The following is a 25,914-nucleotide window of genomic DNA, read 5'->3' on the forward strand; positions in this document are numbered from 1 at the left end:
TTAGGAAAGGATATCACAACTTGGATTTATCTCTACAAGTGCATCAACAATTCTAGAGCTTATTCCGACACAGTGTTGTATGTTCAAGCCCTGAAGGTTCTGAACCAAATCGAGCAAGAAGGGTAAGTTATTGTCCGACACAAAAGGGCAACCAGACAGTGAGAGGATCTGCAAGTGAAGTTGTGTAGCATTGGCCAAAGTTTTAATCCCTGAATCGGTGATTCCACTCATGGAAACATCGAGTACAATAAGCATCCAGCAAGACTTCAAAATTTCTACTAATGTTGCATCAGTAACATGTCTGCAACCATCTACGAGCAGAGACTTTAGAGATCCCCCGTTCAACTTAACTATGGTTGAAACTGATATGTCTGTAATATTGATACACCAGCTTAAACTCACCGCCACCAAATTAGCTGCACAATTTTTAACAAGAGGGATGAGCCCCTCGTCAGTAATTCTAAGAAGCCCACTCAGATCTATATGAGTCAGTTTGCGACACAGTCCACCTACTATATAAATTGTAGTATTGCCTACTCCAGGACAATTGCGAATAGCCAAAGATACTAGTGAGTTACGATAAGAAGCCACCAAAGTTGATGGATAGTCTTCCACACCAATGCAGCTCACCATGGAAAGAGTCTCTAGTTTTGTACAGTAGTTAAAAAGTATACCTAGAGACAGATCCCTGATGCATAGGCCCTGGAGCCTTTCTTTTGTTAAAACTTTACTAGCTAAATAAAATAGAACTGCTAATCCATGATCCCCAATGAGTGGAGAATTCTTTAATACAACAATCTTCGGGTTCAGACAGTATTGACCCACAGCTTTGAGCTACCCATTCCCTATGTTTGAACAAGAATCTATTGTTAAAGAGGTCATATCAGGATAGTTCTTCGCAATGTCTAACAAAGACTTGTCAGTAATTATTGGGCATTTGATATACCGTGAGTTTACGGTATTTCTAATACATTTCACTTACAAGTTGTGTGTGTCTAGGGCCTTTTTGTATTAGTTTTTATGTGTTTTTATCATATTTTGCAGGAAAGATGTTCAGGCGTGGAATTAAAGAGATAGCTTAAAGAAATGCAGAAAAGGGAATCTACGGATGTGATCTATGGACCGTAGGTCCATTGACGCACCGTAGATGGTGGTCGTAGATCAGCAGCCAAGGCATGGAAGGAAAATAAGGGAAATATGACCAAGTGTGGAACCACGGTGACCATTGACGGACCGTAGATTGATCTACAGACCGTACTGTTGATCTGTAGATTGATACTGCGAGGGTTCCAGTACCTGATTTTTGAAGAGTCTAAGTATGGAGCTACAGAGTCGTACTGTAGTTCCGTCGTTTGTTTCAGAGAAGCTGAAATATTTCCAAGTCTTGGCTGACGGAAGGGACTCACGGACCGTAGATCCATTGACGGTTCGTGAGTCAGTCTCTTGGAATGAAGACACGTGCCTGTAACAAACTTTCTTAATTTTGTTTCCCTTTTAATTTAGGACTTGTTTTCTATAAATAGGGCTTGTAAACCTCATTTTTGGGGGTTAGACATTATTGTTCTATTCTAGTTCTTGACTTGGGAGATTGACATGCAACTTTAGCAATTTTTAATTTCCTAAGTTCGTTTAGAAGATTTTTGTGTTGCAATTCAAGTTGAATTTCTTGGTTTATTATTCTTCTTACGTAAGTTCATAATTCTTTCATCTAACACAATGAATTATGTTCATATGATTATGGGTAACTAAACTCCACAACTACGGTTGTGGGAACCATGAGCGATTAACAAAGTATGAATAGTAAATAAGCAATTCTTTAATAGTGTGGTGCATGCATTGATAATTCTTTCATTTAAAAGTCTTTTTAGCGGTTGCAAACGTTAGAACTCGCCTTGTTGCTACTTGCCGGACCAAGGAGGTAATCAACAAGAAAAGAATTATCAACATAAATTTAGTGTGATACTATCTAATAGGCTAGTGTCGATTGGTGTGAAGTAATAACTAAGCCAAACATCGATTATGATGTCTAATATGAGGTAAAGGTAAGGGTTAGTAAATTATATACACATAGCCGGACCAAGGTGCAGGGTGAAATTCTCTATATGCCGGACCAAGGATTTAGAGATACCCAACTTATTACTTTGCATGTAGTGCACTAGGAAAGGATTGCTATTACTAGGATTACTGCGTTATGAGCTTGTGGGGAACATGTATACCCTAGTTATTTCTCTCATCTTGATAACAACCAAAACTGACTTTTGATTACTGATTATTTATTGAATTCTTACAATTTGTTTCACAAACCCCCCCCCCCCCCTTTTTATTTCTTGCTTCTAGAAGTAATTTGACTAATTGAATATAATTGTTGGTTAAAGTAAAGTCTAAACCATTTTCCTCGTGGGATCGACCCCAACCTACAAGTTGGGTTCTTTACTTGATAACGATCGCTTATTCTTCTTTAGGGAAGTGTAATTTAGCGTATCAAATTTTGGCATCAACCCACGAACTCAATCTACGGTCCGTAGACGGGGTATCGTGGATGCGATCTGTGTCAGGTTTCAGCTAATCTTTATTTGCAAGTCTTAGACCATTTTCAACAATATCCTAGTCTATCTATGCATTTCAACATTAAATCATGCTAGTTTGTCATTCTCAGGATTCCAATTAATCATTTGAACAAGTATTTAAGACAAACTTTGGAACCCTAAGTCGAAACTTACATGTAGACTTATAATCACATACAACAAGGCAATAATCACTATCTATCGTTCCAAGGGTATTGTAACTTCCAATTTTATCATGCAATTTCATCTAACAATTACCCAAGGTCAAGACCCAACTCCCGACTTTCTATATTCAATCTATGAACCGAAATTCAAAGTGAGGGGAAAGTCTATTACCTTACAAGCAACGAGGAGTGGGGTGATTGCGTGACGACACTAAGCTTAGCAAGACCAAGGAAGCACCTCTTCGTTACTAACCCAACACCGAACCCTTTTGTGGAATATGGAAAGAGTTGTATTCGTAAATGGAAAGGAATTGTGGAAATTATGGGGGAATGGAAGGGATGATTTTATGGGGGAGTTATGGAGTGATTTAGGGAGGTTATGGAATGGTGAAACGGTTGGAGAGTGAATGGAGGGAAATGGAAATGATTTGAAATTAGGGGAGACTTAAATAAGGGGGTTCGGGTCGGGTCAGACAGAATTAGGGTTTACACCCATGAGACCCCGTCTACGGTCCGTGAGTTGATCTACGGTCCGTAGATGATGACCGTAGATCACTCTTACACTTAGAAAAATTTAAGGGCTTACCTGGGATCTACGGACACCATCCACGGTCCGTGTATTGAACGACGGACTGTCGATGGGTCCGTAGACCTCTGCACCAGACCACTTTCTGCAGATTTTTCATGGTGTACCTGCACATGTAGCAACCGATAGGCTATTCTTTTTACATTTTCTAGACACTTTTTAGACATGGACTCTATGCTAATTCTAGCCAACACTAAAAAAAAACTAAAACACCTATCTAAATTGATACAAAGACACAATTAAACAAAGAAAACTACTAAATGGAAAACAGAAACCTATCGTTGGCTAGATTGTACATCTTGGGTTGCCTCCCAAGCAGCGCTTGATTTAACATCGCGGCACGACGCAAGTTTCTTGATTAATCAGACTTCATCAAGATAGTAGGCCTCAATCACTTCTTGCACACTTTCAGCATTTCCCAGATAGATCTTAATCCTTTGCCCGTTTACCATGAACCTTGTTCCTTCACTATTTTCAAGCTCAACCGCTCCATGGGGAAGCACTTTTGTGAGCAAAAATGGCCCAGTCCATTTGGACTTGAGATTTCCTGGAAAAAAGCGCAACCTAGAGTTGAATAGAAGCACAAGATCACTAACCACAAACTCTCGCTTTTCAATTCTTTGATCATGATACCACTTCATCTTTTCTTTGTACAAGGCTGAACTTTCGTTAGCTTTTAGGTGAAACTCATCAAGCATATTCAAGTAATTCATTCTTTGATTAGATGTAGCGCCCCAATCCAAATTTAGCTTCTTCATTGCCCACATCGCCTTATGCTCTAGCTCTACCGGTAAATGACAAGACTTCCCATATACAAGTTGGTAAGGAGACATACCTATGGGAGTCTTGTATGTATTGCGATAGGCCCATAGACCATCATCAAGCTTCCTTGACCAATCCATTCTATTAGCATTTACAGTATTTGCCAAATTCTGTTTGATTTCTCTGTTCGACACTTCAACTTGCCCACTAGTCTGCGGATGGTAAGGAGTGGCTACATTGTGACGGACACCATATTTCTCAAGTAGTACCTTGAACAACTTATTACAAAAGTGAGAACCTTCATCGCTAATAATAGCCCTCGGTGTACCAAATCTGGAAAAGATATTCTTTTTCAAGAATGTGGTGACACTTTTACCTTCATTGTTGGGGAGCGCAACTGCTTCCACCTACTTCGATACATAATCAACCGCAACAAGAATATACTTCATACCATATGAACTCACAAATGAACCCATAAAATCAATGCCCCATACATCAAACAACTCTATCACCAATATAGGATTCATAGGGAGCTCTTGCCTCTCTGAAATCCCTCCTTCTCTTTGGCAACTATCACAACACTTGGCAAAATCATGAGCATCTTGATGGATGGTAGGCCAGTAGTACCAACACTGCAAAATCTTATGTGCAGTCCGAATACCACTATGATGCCCACCAACAGGAGATGAATGGCATGCTTCAAGTATACTCAACATCTCAACCTCGGGCACACAGCGACGAATAATCCCATCAGCACAACTACGATACAAGTAAGGCTCTTCCCAAAAGAATTTCTTCACATCATGCATAAACTTTTTCCTTTGGTGAAAAGACAAATCAGGAGGCACAATATCGCTTGCCAAATAATTAGCAAAGTCTGCTAACCAAGGAATCAAATCATGAGAAGCAGCCAATACATGTTCATCTGGAAAAGCATCATTAATTTCAGCCCTATCTCCAAGCTTTAGCATAGCCTCTTCATCTAATTTGGACAAGTGATCGGCAACTTGATTTTTGGTCCCCTTTCTATCTTTTACCACAAAATCAAACTCTTGCAGCAACAATACCCATCTAATCAATCTTGGTTTTGCATCCTTTTTCGCCACCAAATTCCTCAATGCAGAATGGTCAGTATGCACTATGACCTTAGTGCTAAGCAAGTAGGATCGAAATTTCTCGAATGTAAAAACCACCGCAAGAAGTTCTTGTTCGGTCACAGTATAGTTCTTCTGGGCCACATTTAGAGCTTTGCTAGCATAGTAAATAGGGTGAAGAATTTTCTCTCGCCTCTGTCCCAATACTACACCAAGCGCCACTCCACTCGCATCGCACATTACCTTGAACGGTTGTCCCTAATCCGGTGAAATAATGATAGGTGTAGTAACCAAATTCTCCTTCAACTCTCCAAATGCTCTAAGACAAGCATCATTAAAATAGAACTTACACTCCTTCTCGAGCAGTTTGCACAACGGATGTGCAATTTTTGAGAAATCTTTGATGAATCTCTTATAAAAACCTGCATGCCCAAGAAATCTTCTAACACCTTTTACAGAAATGGATGGCGGAAGCTTTTCTCTTACCTCAACTTTAGCTCTATCAACCTCAATACCTTTCTCTGAAATTCGATGACCTAACACTATACCTTCTTTAACCATGAAATGACATTTCTCCCAATTTAGCACCAAGTTGCATTCTTCACACCTTTTAAGCACCTCGGCCAAATGATCTAGGCAATGATCAAAAGAATCACCTATAACTGAAAAATCATCCATGAACACCTCAATAGTGTCATCCACCATATAAAAAAATATCGACATCATACAGTGCTGGAAGGTTGTTGGAGCATTGCACAACCCAAATGGCATCCGTTTGAAAGAAAAAGTCCCATATGGGCAAGTGAATGTGGTCTTCTCTTGGTCTTCTGGAGCTATAGAAATTTGATTGTAGCCCGAATACCTATCAAGAAAATAATACCAACCCTTTACTGCAAGTCTATCCAACATCTGGTCCATGAATGGCATAGGAAAGTGGTCATTTTCTGTTCACGCATTCAACTTCCGGTAATCCATTCAAACTCTCCATCCAGTAACGGGCCTCATTGGAACAAGCTCATTTCTTTCATTTGGAACCACAGTAATACCACCCTTTTTAGGCACACACTGCACAGGACACACCCAACTATTATCTGCAATGGGATAAATAACTCCCGCATCCAGCCACTTGATGATCTCCTTTTTAACTACCTCTTGCATAGGTGGATTTAATCTTCTCTGGTGCTCGATACTGGGCTTATGATCTGGCATGAGTTGGATTTTGTGAGAGTATATACCGAGAGGAATCCCAATAATATCCGCAATAGTCCACCCAATAGCTCGCTTGAACCTCTTTAACACAGTCATCAAGCACTCTACTTGTCTCGCATTCAAATGTTCTGCAATGATGACCGGCAAATTATTCTCTTTGCCCAAGTATACATACCTCAAATGCGGTGGTAGAGCCTTAACTCCAATTTCGGTGCCTCCACAATATATGGTCTTGCGGGTGGGGACTCGCGATTCTTCATGTCTAATTCATACTTCTTTGGTTTGGACCGATATTCACACCTATCGAGTGCGGCTACCAACTCATCATACTCTTCAATACCATCACTATCGAAATTCATCATAACTGCTGCTAGTGCCTCAACACCTAGTCGCTTTTCAATTTGCACTTCTGTCTCACTCTCCACTCTGTAAGTTATAGAAAATACTATTTGAAGCTCACCACTCTGCTTCATAGACCTACAAATATTGAAAGTTGTTTCTTCATTGTTCAGTTTGAACTTCATCTGTCCCTTTTCCATATCAACCAACGCATGCCCTGTGGCAAGAAATGGTCTTCCAAGGATCATGGGAACCTCAAAATCAACCTCACTATCAAGAATCACAAAATCTGCCGAAAAAATGAAAGATTCCACTTTCACTAGCACATCATGGAGTACACCAATGGGCCTCTTCACAGTTCGATCAGTCATTAGTAACCGCATTGCAGTGGGCTTTGGGTCCCCTAGACCCAACTTCTTGTAAACAGACAAGGGCATGAGGTTTATGCTAGCACCAAGATCGCACAATGCCTTAGCAAATTGTAACAACCCTATAGTACATAGGATCGTTAAAGTACCACGGTCTTTCCTCTTCTGCACAAGAGATCTTATAGCAATAGCGCTACAATGCTGCAATCTATCATCATCTTCAAAACTCACAGACCTTTTCTTTGTCACCATATCTTTCATAAACTTCGCATACCCAGGCATTTGCTCCTAAGCTTCTATTAAAGGAACATTGATAGAAAGCTGCTTCAACATAGTAATAAACCTGCGATATTTACCATCTTCAGTCTTCTTCACTAACCTCTGTGGAAAAGGTGGTGAAGGTCTAGGTATGGGGACCACTTTCTGAGATATCTCTGCTTCTTGCTCTGTCCCAGTCTCAGACTCTTCTCTAACCTCCACCACATCATCTTCTTTTCTAATCTCAACATCCACCACAGACGGCATAGGTGGATTTATGGTTTTCTTGCCCCCTCGAGTAGTAATTGCCATATAATGACCATCATTCTTTAGATTCTGGATGGTGTTGCTAGGAAGAGTGCCAGGTTGACGTGGGTTCACTGTAGTAGACAATTGAGTCATCTGTTGCTCTAGATGTTTTATTGACACTGCATGGGCATCAACCTTTTGACCAATACCAGACAAGTCGTTTCTCATCTCCTACACATTCTCATCAGTTGCATCAAGCCTTCTCATCATCTTATGCATCATATCTTCAATACACGCCAGATTGCCTCCAGCTTCCCTAGTACCAGATTCCCGATTTTGAGGGGGAACATAAGGTCCAACCCGATCATTTCTGTTGCCATAGTTGTTCTGGTTGTAGTTGTTGTCGCAATTGAAGTTTCCATCCCGGACATATTGACCCTCGCAGTTGTAATTTCCATAGTTTCGACCTTGGTTTCCTTGACCTAGGTGCCAATTTTCCGTGTTGGATCCTTGAGCGTTAGGTCGGAAACCCCCCGTCTGATCATTCACTGCATAAGCATCCTCTTCATAGTAACACTCTTCAACTGGTGGTGGCGTTCTAGTCAAGTAATTCACAGCATTTACCTTCTCTGCACCTCCGCGCACATGCTTCAATACCAAACCCAACTCGGTCCACATCTGAGCCATCTCCTCACAAATACCTCTGCAAACTGATTGTTCATAGCATGAACGGCAAATGTGTTTCTCCCAGTATCTGACCTCCTAGTGCTCCATGCTTTATTGTTGCGAGAGATCTTCTCCAATTTTTCTGCAATCTGCGCATATGTGCACTCACCATATGATCCTCCAGCAATAGTATCAAGCACTGCTTTATTGTTGTCATCTTGACCTCGATAAAAATATTCCTTCAGCGACACATCATCAATACGGTGATTCGGAACACCTCTTACAAATGCAGTGAACCTGTCTCAAGAGCTACTTACAGACTCTCCGGGCGATGCTATGAAATTATTGACCCTATCTTTGTGATTTAGCTTCTTGGACACTGGGTAATATCTTGCTAAGAACACATCCATTAGTTGGTCCCATGTATATATTGAGTTATAAGAAAGCTCAGTGAACCATACAGCAGCATCGCTTGTCAATGATAGAGGGAACACTCGCAACCCGATGACATCCATATCTAAGTCTGATCGACCTACACAGCTTTTGCAAACCACCCTAGGCTTGGCTATGTGAGCATTTGGGTCCTCTAATGGTGACCCCGAGAACAAGCCCCTTGTTGTAAGCATCTCCATCAAGCTACTGGTCACTACAAATGTGTGCCCCGGAGGCAAAGGGGGTAGGATAATAGGTCCATCTGAGTCAGCACTATTGACGTTGCCCCTATAGTTGTCATGTAGTCGTGGGCCTGGTGGATCATGCATTTCCCAATTGATTCTCAGCTTGAACCTGGTTGTCCCCACCAATTACCCTCGAAAGTTGCAACTCTACTCTCGATTTTAGATGAACAGTTGCGCCAATAGAGGGTGCCTGAGAGTGTTGCAAGGGCATCGAGTTCTGCCCCAGTTGTAGAGGTCCCGCTTGTTGTGAGGGACGTTGTGAGCACCACTGATGGTTTTATGATGGATGATGTGGGCACTACTGAGGGTAACCCAACTATTGTTCCAGCGGGCTCTGGGAAACCGGACCCACCCGCACGTGCATGGTTTGTCAGCGCTATGCGCCATAGGTTTCCTTCACCCAATCCACTATCTTTTATTGTTCTTGTATGCATTGGGGACAATAGCATCTATTTTTGTTGGGGGTGGGGTAAATGGATTGTGAGTGATAGGGTGAAGTCTGAGTAACCCAACTCAAAAATCCTCTTTTGGGGTTTTCTTGCCTGTGTTCATTTTCCCCAAGATACTGTTTAATTTATGTTGAATCGGCATGTGTTACAATTGTATGTATAGAAGCATGAACAAGAATGAAGCATGATGGCTTATGAAAAATATACCCGTCCAAATTGTAAAATATGATAAAGGGGGGGGAGGGGAGGTTTGTGAAACAAATTGTAAGAATTCAATAAATAATCAGTAATCAAAAGTCAGTTTTGGTTGTTATCAAGATGAGAGAAATAACTAGGGTATCCGTGTTCCCTACAAGCTCATAACGTAGTAATTCTAGTAATAGCAATCCTTTCCTAGTGCACTACATGAAAAGTGATAAGTTGGGTATCTCTAAATCCTTGGTCCGGCATCTAGAGAATTTCACCCCGCACCTTGGTCCGGCTACGTGTGTATAATTTACTAACCCTTACATTTACCTCATATTAGACATCATAATCGATGTTTGGCTTAGTTATTACTTCACACCAATCGACACTAGCCTATTAGATAGTATCATACTAAATCTATGTTGATAATTCTTTTCTTGTTGATTACCTCCTTGGTCCGGCAAGTAGCAACAAGGCGAGTTCTAACGTTTGCAACCGCTAAAAAGACTTTTAAACGAAAGAATTATTAATGCATGCACCACACTATTAAAGAATTGCTTATTTACTATTCATACTTTGTTAATCGCTCATGGTTCCCACAACCCTAGTTGTGGAGTTTAGTTACCCATAATCATATGAACACAATTCATCGTTTTAGATGAAAGAATAATGAACTTACGTAAGAAGAATAATAAACCCAGAAATTCAACTTGAATTGCAACACAAAAATCTTATAAACGAACTTAGGAAATTAAAAATTGCTAAAGTTGCAAGTTAATCTCCCAAGTGAAGAACTAGAATAGAACAATAATGTCTAACCCCCAAAAACGATGTTTGCATGCCCTATTATAGAAAACAAGTCCTAAATTAAAAGAGAAACAAAACAAGGAAAGTTTGTTACAGGCACGCATCTTCATTCCACGAGACTGACTCACAGACCGTCAATGGATCTACGGTCCGTGAGTCCCTTCCGTCAGCCAAGACTTGGAAAATATTTCAGCTTCCAAAAATCAGCTTCTCTGAAACAAATGACAGAAAAGCCAAAATATTTGACTTATTCCCTATGTTTGAACAAGAATCTATTGTTAAAGAGGTCATATCGGGATAGTTCTTCTCAATGTCTAACAAATACTTGTCAGTAATTATTAGGCATTGGAAAAGATCAAGCTTCTTTAATAGATGGTACCCATGAGCTATTTCAGATAAGCCCTTATCACCAATAAAAGACACATTCCACAAGAAAAGATCGCTGAGAGTAGGTCAACCTCGAGCAATAGCCGCAGACGAACATCAGTCACACTAAGACAAGGATTGTTTCCCTGAATGGATAACTTTGCTAAGCCTCCATGATTTGCAGTTCCAATGGCAATAGAAGCAAGTCTGACATCTGTGGCTTCCCTGCCAAAAAGGGACCTAGCAAGATATCCCTCACCTTCTATACCATTAGATTCTGCAATCTGATCCTTGTGAATATTGCTTAAAAGCATAAGCCATCGCTTGGAAACACAAGCACAGACACTTCTCTCTTGGGCACTGGGAAGACGTTTGAATTCCTCAAAGAGGCTTTCATCAAGAAGAATTTCAATGGAAGGATGATTCCTCTGCTCAAAATTTTGAGAAGCGGTAGTGGCACAAATCCTCTCCCTAGAAGGAAAATTTACATTCCAATTTTAACCACGTGATAAAAGCAGAGATGATTGTCTAGAACTTAGATATGAAGCTCGAAAAAAAAAGCACCATTTTCTAAAAACTAGAAGATTAAACTCATCAAACAAAGATCAGAATAGAAACTTATATACATGATACACCCATTTGCTTTCATATCACCATCATATATAAACTATCACTTGAAAGAGGGAGGAAAAATAAAATAAAAGATAAAGACACAAGCTTTGTGTTTAGTACGATTTCCATATTTTTCATGTTTGGTTGACTTCAATGTTTTGGAAAATATTTTCCAAATAATCTTATTTTCTCAAAATTAAGGAAAATTACTTACCTCCAAAAATAATATAGAAAACATTTTCCAAAATTCATTTTCAAACTAACACATCAACTTTGGTTAGGGTTGCAACCATCTACAACTAGAGACTTCAGTTACCAATTTTTCAAATTAGTATCGAGAATTGGTATTAAGATGTCGGGTTGCAATTTGGGTACTGGTTCATGTAATGGGGTGCCTAGGTCGGATCCTAGGTCGGGTGTTGGGGTATATCCCATTTTGTGTGTTGGGGGTGTTAGTTCGAATATCGGGTCCTTAAACGAGAGTCGGGGTCAAGTCCTAGATCACGTGTCAGGGTCGGATACCAAATTGATTATAGCATTGTGTTCTGATTTGGAGTTGGGATCGGGTCCTAAATCAATAATCGGAATTGTTTTTCGGGTTAGAAACTATTTTTCTAAAAGGTATAATCTACTCTGTAGCCGGGGAAAAATCTAGAAAATGTTTTTCATTCACTCCATTAGTTTCTAAGTTACATTTTTTATGCTCATTAAAAATAATAATTTTTTTATATAATGAATTGTGATTTATTACAAGTCATGAGGTGGATTAGAATTGCAAATTTTGAAAATAATCTTTTTTCAATTACTACTATATATAGAAGAATATCCAATTTTTGTAGTATTCACATAATTTTATTGTCATTTCTATTCGAAATTTTACAAATTTGTAAGTCCTCACATATTTGTTAAATTTTAAGAACTTCAATTATTTTCTACAATTCTTTCAAAAATGATGATCTAATGATTTTTGTTGCCTGTAGGTTGCAAACCTAACCCAACACCCCAACTACCCTAAATCAAATCTCAGTTACCGATTCTCGATACTAGTTTGGAATCTGACTCATGATTCTCAATTTGGGACCCAACTCACGACCTTGATTCAAAACCCAGCTCTCGAGTCTAAAATTTGCTTGGGGTCGATCCTCGATTTGGGTGTCAAATCCTAGGTAAGCACTCGAGGTCGAATTCTGGTTGGGTGTTTTGGTGGTGATGTGAGTCGGGTGTTAGAATCTAGTTTTGGGTAGAGAGTCAAGGTCAGGTCACAAGTAGGTTGTCGGGTTCACACACATGCTCAAAACGCAAACCAAGGTGGAGACTGAAAAAGTTGGTTTGGTCCTAGTGGGGTCAAGCCCAATAGAAGAAAATTCCATATGCCAATTTACTTGGCTAGGAATTAAACTTTGAGAGCAAGCTAAAATTTGTGGAAGACATTTTTTGTATTTCTTTTCTTTGTGCTTGGAGCCTAAGTTTGACCACCTATAAAGGATGGTGATTCTTCATTGTTGAAGTCATCCGAAACTCATAGTAAAATACATTAGAAGAGTACAGAATCAGCGATTCTGTTAGATGTATTTGGGATCTCTCCCATTTCTTTAATAATATACAGGTAGTTGTTCTCTGGTGGACATAGGATTATTTGAATCTAAACAACATTAAATATTGTTGTTCTTCCTAGTTTTTATTTTCACATTTCTGCTAACAGGGGTTTTGTCCTTATTTGAGTGTTGGGGTAAGAACTGGGTCCTAGTTCGAATATCGGGTCCTGAAACGAGTGTTGTGGTTAGGTTCTATTTTGGAAGTTCAGGTCCCAATTAAGGGGTCAGGGTCAAGTTCCAATTTGGAAGTTGGTCCTTGGACGAAAGTCAGGAATCTCAGTTTTGTCCTCCTTCAGAAGTCTAGTCTCGCATCAGGTGTCGGGTTCAAGGTCGAGTCCTAATTTGGAAGTTGGTCTTAGTTCAGATGTCAGGTCTCTAGTTAGAGTATCAAGGTTAAATCAGAAATCATGTGTTGGGGTGGGGTCCGAATTCAGAAGTCAGTTCTCTATTCAGGAGTAGAGTTTTGATCTTGAATAAGTTTTAGAGTCGGGTTAAGGTCTTGCTTTAAAAGTTAGGATTTGTATTGGGTTTCAGGGTAGGGGTCGGATCATTGTTCAAAAGTCTGGTCCCATTTCAGATATTGTGGCCCAAGTTAAATTTCAAGATTGGAAATAAGATCGGGCGTTCGGGTAGGGTCATGATTAAGAAATAATGTCCTAATTCAATAGTTGGGGTTGGATATCGAATCATTCGTCAAGGTTCAGTATGGGTAATATTCTGATTTGAAATACATGTACCCATTTGGGTGTCAAGCTCGTATTCCAGTTTTAAAGTTGAGTCCTGAGTTTGGTGTCAAGGTCTGGTCCCAATTTGCTAGTTGGGTTTCTAATAAGAGCCAATGTCGAATCCAAATTCAAAAGATTGGTCCCGGTCAGGAGTCAGGGTCAAGTCTCTATCTCAAAGATGGGTCCTAGGTCTAAAGTCACGAGTTGAGGTCGCGTCTTATATAAACTATTGGGGTTTGGTCGTACTTCAAAAGTTGGGTCCCACATCGGGTGTCGAGGTCAAGTCTGGATTTTGACATCGGATTCCTGTTAAGATCCACGGTTGCAGTTTAGGTGTTGGTTCACGTGTTAGGGTGTCTAGGTCGTAACCTAGGTCGGGTCCCATTTTGTGTGTTGGGGTCAAAATCAGGTCTTAGTTTGAATATCGAGTCCTTAAACGAGAGTAGGGGTCAGGTCCTAGGTCGAGTTTCATGGTCAGATACCAAATCGATCATAGCATTATGTTCTGGTTTGGAGTTGGGGTCGGGTCCTAAATCAATAATCAAAATTTTTTTTCGGGTTAGAAACTATTTTTCTAATAGGTATATTCTACTCTGTAGCCGAAAAAAATCTAGAAAATGTTTTTCATTCACACCATTAGTTTCTAAGTTACATTATTTGATGCTCATTAAAAAATAATATTTTTTTATATAAAATGAACTGTGATTTATTACCAGTCATGAGGTGGATTAGAATTGCAAATTTTGAAAATAAATTTTTTTATTACTACTCTATATAAGGAATGATATCCATTTGTAGTCTTCACATAATTTTCTTGTCATTTCTAATCGAAGTTTTACAAATTTGTAAGTCCTCACATATTTGTTAAATTTTAGCAACTTTAATGATTTTCTACAATGCTTTCAAAAATGATGATCGGATGAAAAAGGTTATATAGAACCTACAAAAAACATTCATACATATAATATTTTACCTTAAAAAGTTGTTGTAAACATAAACTTAATGTACATTAGGATTTAAAACAAGATGATTCAGAGAGAGACATTATAGAAACATACATGAAGACATTATCACGGTACCTTCTTGTTCAAACCTTATGTTATCAGAATTATCAGCGGCGAGAAAGTGTCTAGAGAACTATATGATAACCCAAGTGAGTGGAATGGGATGACCAATTTATAGAAGCTGAGATTTAATCTTGACCGTCCATCAAAAACCAACCTAACATATGAAATTCATTTTTTCTTTAGACATTACTTACCAAATTTACATTAATTGGGTCACAAATAAAATAAATTAATCCAAACATTTATTAATAAAAAAGCAAATAATTATCCTAGCATTCAATTTCTATCTCAATATAGGTTTAGTTATTGACTTAAAATATTATTTTGATAATATTATTTATTTTTATTTATAATTTAACGTTTACTATTTTAAATTTTCATTTATTGATTGAATGTAAAGTTTATTTCTCTAGTTTGCTCTTCTAATTTTATGCCGTACATGCTGAAAAATTTAAGTACTAATAAAAATTTCACTTATGATAGGATTATATTTAAAATTTAGAAAACAAATACAATTAACTTTTAGCATTGTTAAATACTATTAAAAGGTGTCAAAAATGCAAATTTTATTCTTCCATCTCAATTGAAAAAATGAGTTTCAATATCCGATAGTTAATTAATTAAATTTTATATGCATGCACTATTAACATAAAATTAAGATAATAAATGATTAAACATATATATATATATATATATATATATAAAATTAATAGAAATATTTTTTTTTAAAATTTAGATGTCATTGTAGCGGTCCAACCCACTAGTGATATTGTCCGCTCTAGGCCTAGACCTGCAAATATTTAACATGTGTCACTAGTTGTTAAGGTATGGTTACTTATATACCCAACATCTAACCTATGTTTTGCCAATGTGGACTTTTTATCTTAAGATGGGGTGTCATATACACCCCCTCTATGGACTCAGCGTCCTCGCTAAGGTTTACCCTAATTTGTTTAAACTCATAACTCAGGTTTGTCCAGCCATATCAGAATTTGCCTAAACTCGATTAAACTTGGGCGCACATCGATAAGGCTGATACAACAGTGTCTCTAATACCATTTTCTAATGGCCCAATCTGCTTTTGATATTGTCTGCTTTGGTCCATTACCTGCACGACTTTCAAAGGTGTCACTAGAGAATACCTTTCATATTTATGATCATAGTAGCATGTGAAAAACCTTTCCCAATAACATTGATACTTTCCTCTCAAAAAATCCTCAAATTAGTTACATCAATTTCATAAAAGCATGAAAATCTTCATAAATTCATCTTTCATAGTTCATAAGCTTCATCATATGCTCTTAGTTTAAAATCATGGATCATGAATGGGTTCATGTGGATTCAACTCAAAATCTTGTAATTACCTCAATTCATGCATTAGAAGATATAAATTAATTAATAAAATCACAATTGAAGAGAACCCACCATGAAGATTGGATAAAACCCTAACATTGAATTGAGAATTGAACTTGTAAAATTGGAATATCTTGGGAACCCTATGGAGGAAAGGACTCCATAGGTGAATTAGTGACCAAGGCCCAACAGCTATGGTTAATTAAATATATTGAAGTGAAACCCTAGCTTCTTTTTCCATAGCTTTGAGAGAACTTTGGAGATAAACTTGGAGGAAAATTTATGATTTAGGAGAATGATTTAGAATAGGTAGTTTTAGGACTTAAATCACATATATAGGGCTTAGAATAGGGGTTAAAATGAAATATCTAAGGTATTAAATACATAGGGAAAGACTAAAACATCCCTGACTTAAAAATTTGACAGGAGACATAAACTGGAGACCTTCACGGATTGTTCAGCCCTTCACGGTCCATTAAGGGTGTCGTACAGATGGGCCATCATTCAAGGTTTCCTTAAACGGCCAACCAGCTTCCCCTAAATGGGACGTGAATCCTTCCACGGACCGTTTATGCAATCTTGGAAGGATCATGGTGGGTCTAAGGTTGCTAACCTGCCCGTTCAACTGGCGTACCTTTCCTAAACTCAAAGGTGTTACGATTGAGGTCATATTCCAGTTTGAAAGTTGGGTCCTGAGTCAGGTGTTAGAGTCTAGTCCTGATTTACAAGTCGGGGTCGAGTCCTAATTCAAAATTTTGGTTCCGCGTTGGGAGTTGGGGTGAAGTCCCTATTTGAATGTTGGGTCCTAGGTTTGGAGTCAGGAGTCGAGGTATTATCTCAGATTAACTATGGGGTTTTATTCGTACTTCAAAAGTTGGATCTAGCATCGGGTGTCTGGATCTAGTTTTGATTTGTATGTCGGATCCAAGTTAAGATGTGGGGTCACAGTTTCGGTGTCGAGTCATATGTTAGGGTGTCTAGGTCGGAGCCTAGGGTGGGTGTTGGGGTTGTATCCCATTTTTGGTTTTGACGTCAAAATTTAGTTTGAATATAGGGTCCTTAAATGAGAGTCGGGGTCAGTTCATGTGTGGGCTGTCACGGTCGGATATCAAATCGACTGGTTTGGAGTTCGGCTTCGGTCATGAATCGATAATTGGAATTTTTTATGAGTTAGAAATTGTTTTCCTAAAAGGTATATTCTACTCTCTAGTCGAAAAAGATCTAAAAAATATTTTTCATTCACCCTATTAATTGCTAAGTTACATTATTTATTGTTCATTAAAAAATTGATCATTTTTTTATATAATGAAGTGTGTTTTATTACTAGTCATGAGGTGGATTAAAATTGCAAATTTTGAAACTAATTTTTTAATTACTACTATATATAAGGAAGAATATCCAAATTTTGTAGTATTCACATAATTCTTTTCATATCTATTCGATGTTTTACAAATTTGTAAGTCCTCACATATTTGATAAATTTTAAGAACTTTAATGATTTTCTAATGCTTTCAAAAATAATGATGTCATGAAAAAGGTAATATCGAACCTATGAAAAATTATATATATAAAATTTTACCTTAAAAATTTATTGTAAACATAAACTTAATGCATGTTATGATTTGAAACAAGTTGATTATAGAGAGACATTATAGAAACATACTTTAAGATATTATCATGGTACCTCCTTGTTCAAACCTTATGTTATAACCATTGTCAGCGGCAAAAAAGTGTCTAGAGAACAATTTGATAACTCTAGTGAGTGGTGTAGGATGACCAATTTATAGAGGCTAAGATTTAATCTTGACCGTCCATCAAATAACAAATCTAGCATATGAAATTTGCTTTTCATTAGACATTACTTAACAACTTTACATTAATTGGGCCACACATAAAATAAATAAATAAAACATTTATTATACACAAGGAAATAATTATCCTAGCATTCAATTTCTATTTCAATATAGGTTTAGTTATTGACTTAAAATATTATATTTATATTATTATTTATTATTTATTTGATGTTATTTATAATTTAACTTTTACTATTTTAAATAATCATTTATTTATCGTACATGCGTACAAATATAAGTATCAATAAAAATTTCACTTATGATAGGGTTAAATTTTAAATTTTAGAAAGAAAAAAAAATAACTTATAGCTTTGTTAAATACTTTTAAAAGATGTTAAAATGTAAATTTTATTCTTCAAACTCAATTGAAAAAATGAGAATCAAAATTTAAAAGTTAATTAATTGTCACTACCCAGACCGTCGTAATTGACACTCACACTAACACACCGATGGGAGAACCACTACTACGACCCAAACCAAGCAAATAATCTAAAAACTAAGGCTATTAAGTTACGGAAGCAAGTTAATTAATAACAAATGTGGAAATTTAATACCTAGAATATGAAAGTCAATGTACCAAAACATCTAAACAAATGATCCAAGTCTAAACAAGAAGGGGTACATCCCCAAACTAATGAACTAATCCAATAACTAGAACAAATATCTAAGTCCGAAAATGATGGACATAGACGAAAGAGAATCCCATGGCAGCCCGAAAAAATTAGCTCACCCTCGAATTCGAAGCAACGATCACTGATCTTCTCAACGAGGTCTGTCAATAGTCGCGTGAAGATGCCCTGTACTCAACAAAAATAAGAGCAAGTGCAGTATCAGTACACAACCACAGTGTACTGGTAGGATCACGCAGCTATCGCACAAGTGCAACATAAACAAGTCAAATAACATTACAATCACAAGCATATATATCAACATATAGAACATCATCAACATGAAGAATCAACAATGCATTTCACATTTATCATCACATCATTGGTCCTCTCGCAGAACCCAAACCAAACAGTTAGCATGCCGGAACGTGGCAATCCGATCCCATATTTATGCCGGAACGTGGCAATCCGATGCAATAATTATGCCAGAACGTGGGAATCCGATCCAATAATTATGTCGAAACGTGGCAATTCGATCTAAGTTAGTTATGTCGGAATGTGGCAATCTGATCCCATTCACACACCACAATCACAAACACAAGTACATCATCAAGATCATACATTTAAGTCATGATTTCATTGCAATGATATTAATTTATCTCATTTACAACAAGTGTGATCAGCATTGCAGCATTTATACATACACAAGTACCATAAGGAAGCAAGAACAAGCATACATCACACAAACATAGAATCACAATCATCACCTACCTCAAAACAAGCTTGAAACCCTAAGAAACTTGATCCTTCCCTTTTCGAAATTGTTCCGCTTGTTCTTGGTCTACAAGCAATCACAATAACACGGGAATCAACAAACAATCGCTAATTACCCAAAACTATAACAATTCTATGAACCTTAGATCAAACCCATGATCCCAACTAACCAATTTAGGGTTGTTTTCACCATAGAATCTATAACAAAACCCTCCCCAATCAATATTCACCCATTCTATTATGTTCTACGGATCAAGAAACGGATTTGAGGAGTGAAAAGCTTACCTTTACCCTCAAGAATGGTGAAAACTGAGTAGAAATCGCCTGGGGGTCGTTCCTTAGCTCTAAAAGTCAAAAAGTGCCAAATAAGGTCATTTAGGGGTTTATTAACGACATTAGGTCGCGTCTAGCCCGCCACAGTGGCCTTCATCCCATTGTAGTGGCGACGCTAGAGCGACCCGCTTTCCCGCCATAGCGGCAATTTCAAACAAGTGAGCTATTCGTCTTTCCCTACGTTTTAAGTCTCGTCGTACCTGCCACAGCGCCACATATCCCGCTGTAGCGACCCCACCAGAGCGGCCAAACTCCCACCAAAGTGGTACAAACGAAACTAGAGAGTTAATTGAAGGAATTCCAAAATCCCTTTTCACAACACACCGCTAACCCACGACAATCATAAAATACCATTTATGCTAAGATCGATTCTGGAGTTCTACTCTCCCGAATTTAATTCCGTAAAGTGGTACAGTTTCCTTAACAAGTTATGTAACTACTCATGCAATCAAAAACAAAAACAACTCACCCGATTGTTACCAGATTTCCCCACACCTCAAGGAATCCAATTTCGTCCAAATCTGGATAAGGTTGGGAAAATACTAAAACTACGAAAAAGTTTTTTTGGCCACAAATTTCCCCCCGTTGGCATTTCTATAATGACGGAACCCGGTCGTTACAATAGATACCAATTTACCCATCACTCATCCCCGAGTGACAAAACTTAGGAAAAGTAGGCTAAGGAAAGAATGAAGTAGTACTTGATTTGATGAACAATTGGGAATACTTGTCTCGCATGTCCCTCTCGATTTCCCAAGTAGCTTCCTCAACTGGACGATGCTTCCATTGAACTTTCACGGACTTAATCTCTTTGGTCCTCAACTTATGCACATCATGATCAAGAATAGCAATCGGTTCCTCCTCATATTGGAGGTCTTTGTCTAGCACAATTGAGTCCCACTTAATGATATAATCTTCGTCACCATGATATCTCTCCAGCATAGACACATGAAATACCAGATGAACACCGAATAAATTAGGGGGTAGAGCCAATTTATACGCCACCGGCCCTACACATTCAAGAACATAAAAGGGACCAATATATCGCGGACTTAACTTACCCTTCTTACCAAATGTCATCACCCCTTTCATGGTTGATACCTTAAGGAGAACGTTTCACCAGTCTGAAATTCCATGTCTCTTACCTTATGATCTGCATACTTCTTCTGTCTACTCTGGGCTGCTAGAAGTTTAGCTTGAATACTCCTCACCTTATCTTGAGCATCCTTCACTAAATCAACCCCCAAAGGTTTCACATCTCCAACCTCGAACCAACCTATGGGTGACCTACATCCCCTCCCATATAATTCCTCAAATGGTGTCATGTCAACGCTGGAGTGATAACTATTATTATAGGAAAACTTACACAAAGGTATGAATTTATCCCAATGCCCTCCAAAATCAATCACAAATTCCCTCAACATGTCTTCCAATACTTGAATAGTCCTCTAAGATTGTCCATCCGTCTGTGGATGAAAGGTTGTACTAAAAGTGAGTTGTGTGCCCAATTCATCATGCAATTTCCTCCAAAATTTGGAAGTGAATTAGGTACCACAATCTGAGATGATAGAAAGGGGAACCCCATGCAACTTCACTATCTCTTTCACATACATTGTTCAGCGTTATAATCTGTTCTTACCGGAATGAAATGGGCTAACTTAGTCAATCTATCAATCACTACCCAAATAGAATCAAATTTCCCCAAAGTCATGGGAAGACCAACAACAAAATCCATAGCTATTCTTTCCCACTTCCGAAATTGGCATATTTTGAAGTAAATCTGCAGGCCTTTGATGATCATATTTCACTTGTTGGCAATTATGACACTTCGCCACAAACTTCGCTATATCTTTCTTCATACCCGACCACCAATAAATTCGTTTCAGATCTCTATACATCTTGGTCACACCCGGATGAATAGATTATCGCGAACCATGAGATTCTGCCAGTAATTTTTGAATCAAGCCATCAACTCGAGGAACACAAATCCTCCCTTTAACATTGAGTACACCATCTGCATCAAGAGTGGTCTCTTGTGCCTTACCATTTGCTATCTTCTCCTTGAGTTCGTTCAAATTTTCATCCTCAAATTGTTTGCCCTTGATCTCCTCAATGAATGTGGCCTTAACTTCAATGCTAGCTAACACCCTGCCTCTTTTAAAGATGCCCAATTGCATGAACTTAGACTTTAAGGTTTGAATTTCTTTGGCCAAAGGTCGCTTGGTTACACTCAAGTAAGCTAAGCTACCCATACTTACCGTTTTTTGACTCAAAGCGTCTGCCACAACATTAGCCTTATCCGGATGGTATTGAATAGTCACATCATAATCTTTGAGTAACTCCATCCATCTTCATTGTCTCAAATTCAGATCCTTTTGAGTGAATAGATGTTGCAAACTACGATGATCAGTAAACACTTCACACTTAACACCATAAAGATAATGCCGCCAGATCTTAAGAGCAAATATTACCGCCGCCATCTCCAAATCATGGGTTGGATAATTTCTCTCATACACCTTCAATTGGCGCAACGCATAGGCTATAACATTCTTATCATGCATTAACACAACACCTAATCCAGAATGAGAAGCAACACAATAAACTATAAAATCCTCACCTTCCACCAGTAATGCTAAGATAGGTGTGGTGGTCAAAAGAGTCTTGAGCTTTTGAAAGCTCTCCCCACATTTTTTCAGTCCATTCAAATGGTATCTCCTTTTTGGTCAAATTGGTCAAGTTAGTAGCAATTGAAGAAAAATTCTTAAAAAATCGACGATAATAGCTAGTGAATCCCACAAAACTCCTAACCTCCATCACCGAGCCAGGCCTAACCCAATTCCTAACCGCTTCAATCTTTTGAGGATCTACCATTACACCTTCTTTTGACACTACATGCCCCAAAAATGCAACTAACTTCAACCAAAATTCACACTTCAAAAATTTAGCATATAACTTTTGTTCTCCAAGAACACCCAAAACAGTACGAAGATGGTTGGCATGCTCTTCTTCACTTTTCAAATAAACTAAAATATCATTAATAAAGACTATCACAATGGAATCAAGAAATGGCTTGAACACCCCACTAATCAAAATCATGAAAGTTGCAGGCGCATTGGTCAAATCAATAGACAACCAAAAACTCATAGTGCCCATAACGAGTTCTAAACGTCGTGTTGGGCACATCCTCATGCCTAATTTTCAATTGATGGTAACCGGATCTTAGATCAAACTTTGAGAAAACCACTGCACCTTGAAATTGGTCAAAGAGATCATCTATTCTAGGCAAGGGATACCTATTTCGAATAGTGACCCTATTTAATTGCCGGTAATCTATACACATTCTCATACTACCATCCTTCTTCTTAACAAACAAAGATGGAGCACTCCATGGGGAGGCAATAGGGAGAACAAATCTCTTATCAAGGAGCTCTTGGATTTGAGCCTTAAGCTCTCTTAATTCTGTCGGAGCCATGCGATATGGAGGGATAGATATGGGGAGTGTTCCAGGCCCTAAATTGATGCAAAAATCTATATCTCTATCCGGAGACATACCAGGAAAGTCATTAGGAAACACTTCACTAAATTCAGACACCACAGGAATAGACCCAATGGATGGAGCCACAATCTCGACATCACTAACATGAGCCAAATAAGTCAAACAACCCTGCTCTACTAATTTACTAGCCCGAATGAAGGATATAATTTTAGCTTGCTTAGGATTGTACACCCCTTCCCACTCTAATTTTTCCCTTCCCAGAATTTCTAGAGTCACAGACTTAGTATTACAATTAAGCACAGCGTAATAGGAGGACAACCAAGTCATGCCTAAGATTATATCAAAGTCAATCATATCCAAAATCACCAAATCAACCTAAGTCTAAGAACTCATAAACACAATAGGACAAGCACGATAGACATGGGTGACTATGACCGACTCTCTAACAGGGGTAGAAACCTGAATGGGAGCATCAAGTATATCATAAATCATCACAAAATCAGAGGCAAATCTCACATATACATATGAATAAGTACAACCCGGATCAAACAACACATTAGACCAGTACATGTGATCACCGCGTCGAACGCCTCTACCTTATTCTTGCCCAGAAAAGCATAACATTGAGCCCTATCATCTTGTGGAGCTACTTCCCTGCCTGTTTGCGCGTTACCCCGACCTCCATTACCATTACCATCTCATCTACCTCCACGGCTCCGCTGATTACCTCCTCACCTACCTTGTGGACGTCCTCTACCATTATTACCATTCCCCTCGGGTACCACTGCTCTAGACTTTTGCTGTTGCACGGAATCTAACATACGTAGGTGGGGACAATATCTCCTCATATACCCAGGTTCACCACAGTTGTAGCAAGTATGATCAAAAGATAGTTTGTCATCTGTCGAAGGCACGACACTCTGACTATCTTGAAATTATGAGATGGAGTTCCCGAGTAGTTACCTGTAGAGGCGGGCATAGCGGATTGAATTTGCTTGGCTGCAAGTGTGGGCCTTCCAGACCCCTTAGAGTAAGAGCCTTGAAAGTTACCTGAATTCTTTGCTATTTTTGCCCAAGCCTTAGCTTGACCGTCTCGCCTCACCCCCTCCACTTTCTTAACATAGTCTGTCACCTCATTAAAACGCCTCCTTGCAGAAGTCATATGAACAGATAATACTTGCAACTCAGAATTCAAACCTCTAATAAACAACCGGATCCTCTCCTCCTCAGTAGTAACCAACTGTGTAGCATATCTGGATAAGGCATGGAACTTGGCCTCATAAGCAGCCACAGACATACCGCCTTGTTCTAAAGTCATAAATTCATCCTTCTTGTGATCCTTTAAAGTTCTGGGCACATACTTTCTAGAAATGTCACGCCCCAAGAGCACCCCCTAGGCGTAACACAGCGTACTTGATCCCGAAGGGGTCTTATACAATCGCTTAGCATAATCGTCATTGTATATAGACATTGAATAATGCGGAAATTTAAAAACTTTTCAACATCAATGTCAAAGTGTCTCATAATAGAAAATAGAATGTCTAGACATCATTATCTCTATGAAACCCTCTAAGTACACATAAGAGTCTCAAATAGGGACCATATCCCTTAACAATAGAATTGTCTCAAAATGACAAGTACATAAGAAGTCTAATAGTCTATTCCAATATGAGGAACACAAGTGTCATAATGTGTGTCCTCGAAACTTGAGGACATACCAAAAAGTCTTGGAGAAAGTCTAAGTCCGAGCTTGAGTGTCTTAGTAGCACAATCACTTCCTGGAACCTACACTTAGTAGAAGAAGGAAGATATATGGGTTAGCACAATCAATTGTACTAAGTATGGAAGCCATGCAATTAAAACCATTTAAATCATGCAAAAAGGGACCTTTAGTTGAAAACATGTTATTTCAAGTTAAAAGCCATAATGCATATTCAAGGAACATGTAGCCAATTCACATTACAAGGTAAAGAGATATTCCTTATCATAACAAGAATCCATAACACATACCTTACATATTTGAATTCCATTTACATCATACCATCATAAGACACCACCCATGATCCCCCTTTCAAGCTCACTTGTGCAATGTACATATGAAGTCCCATACCCCCATCTATACTAAGTAAAGCTATCAAGAAGACACAAGTATAGTCACATACATAATCAATATCATAATAGGTGAAATCAACCTTAACATAATTCTTGCCTTACCACATATAAAGGACTCACACAAGAACTCCTCAAAAAACCCACTTGTGCAATGCATAGGTAAAGTCCCATACCCTCACCTATACTAAGTAGTATTCTTCAAGTAATCCTAGTTAGAGTTCATAAGTCATTTACATAAGTCATATTTATACATTAGATCATCCTTTTGAAAATATAAGGACATTAGCAATAACCGACATAGACCATGGGAGCTTCATGGAATCCGGTGTTCTACTCCCACACCGAAAAGAGAGTGTTCCACTTGCCACGGTAGAACTAACCTATTAGCATCTAGGTGGATCCACTAGCTAATACCTATGTGGACAAACATAGTTATGGAACAAGGAGATTGCTACTAGAAACCCGGACTTGCTAAACGTAAAAGGCTTCCATTTCATGAGACAACATATATATTGGGAACTCGGACTTGCTAAACGTAAAAGGAACCCATATGGGAAGCCAGACTTGCTAAACGTAAAAGGTTCCATCTCATATTCATGTTCACTCAGTGCTAAGCAAAATTCCCTTTTAAAGTAGTATTAG

At 38.4% G+C, this 25,914-nt stretch overlaps 1 pseudogene; it reads right to left on the bottom strand.

Moving 5' to 3' along the window:
• LOC125823511 (EIN3-binding F-box protein 1-like) lies at positions 1–24,457 on the bottom strand (annotated as a pseudogene).
• Positions 24,458–25,914: the final 1,457 nt, after the last annotated feature.

Source organism: Solanum verrucosum, unplaced genomic scaffold, assembly GCF_900185275.1.
Source record: "Solanum verrucosum unplaced genomic scaffold, falcon-dt-bn FXZP01000299.1, whole genome shotgun sequence".
In the NCBI taxonomy this organism is placed as follows: Eukaryota; Viridiplantae; Streptophyta; class Magnoliopsida; order Solanales; family Solanaceae; genus Solanum; species Solanum verrucosum.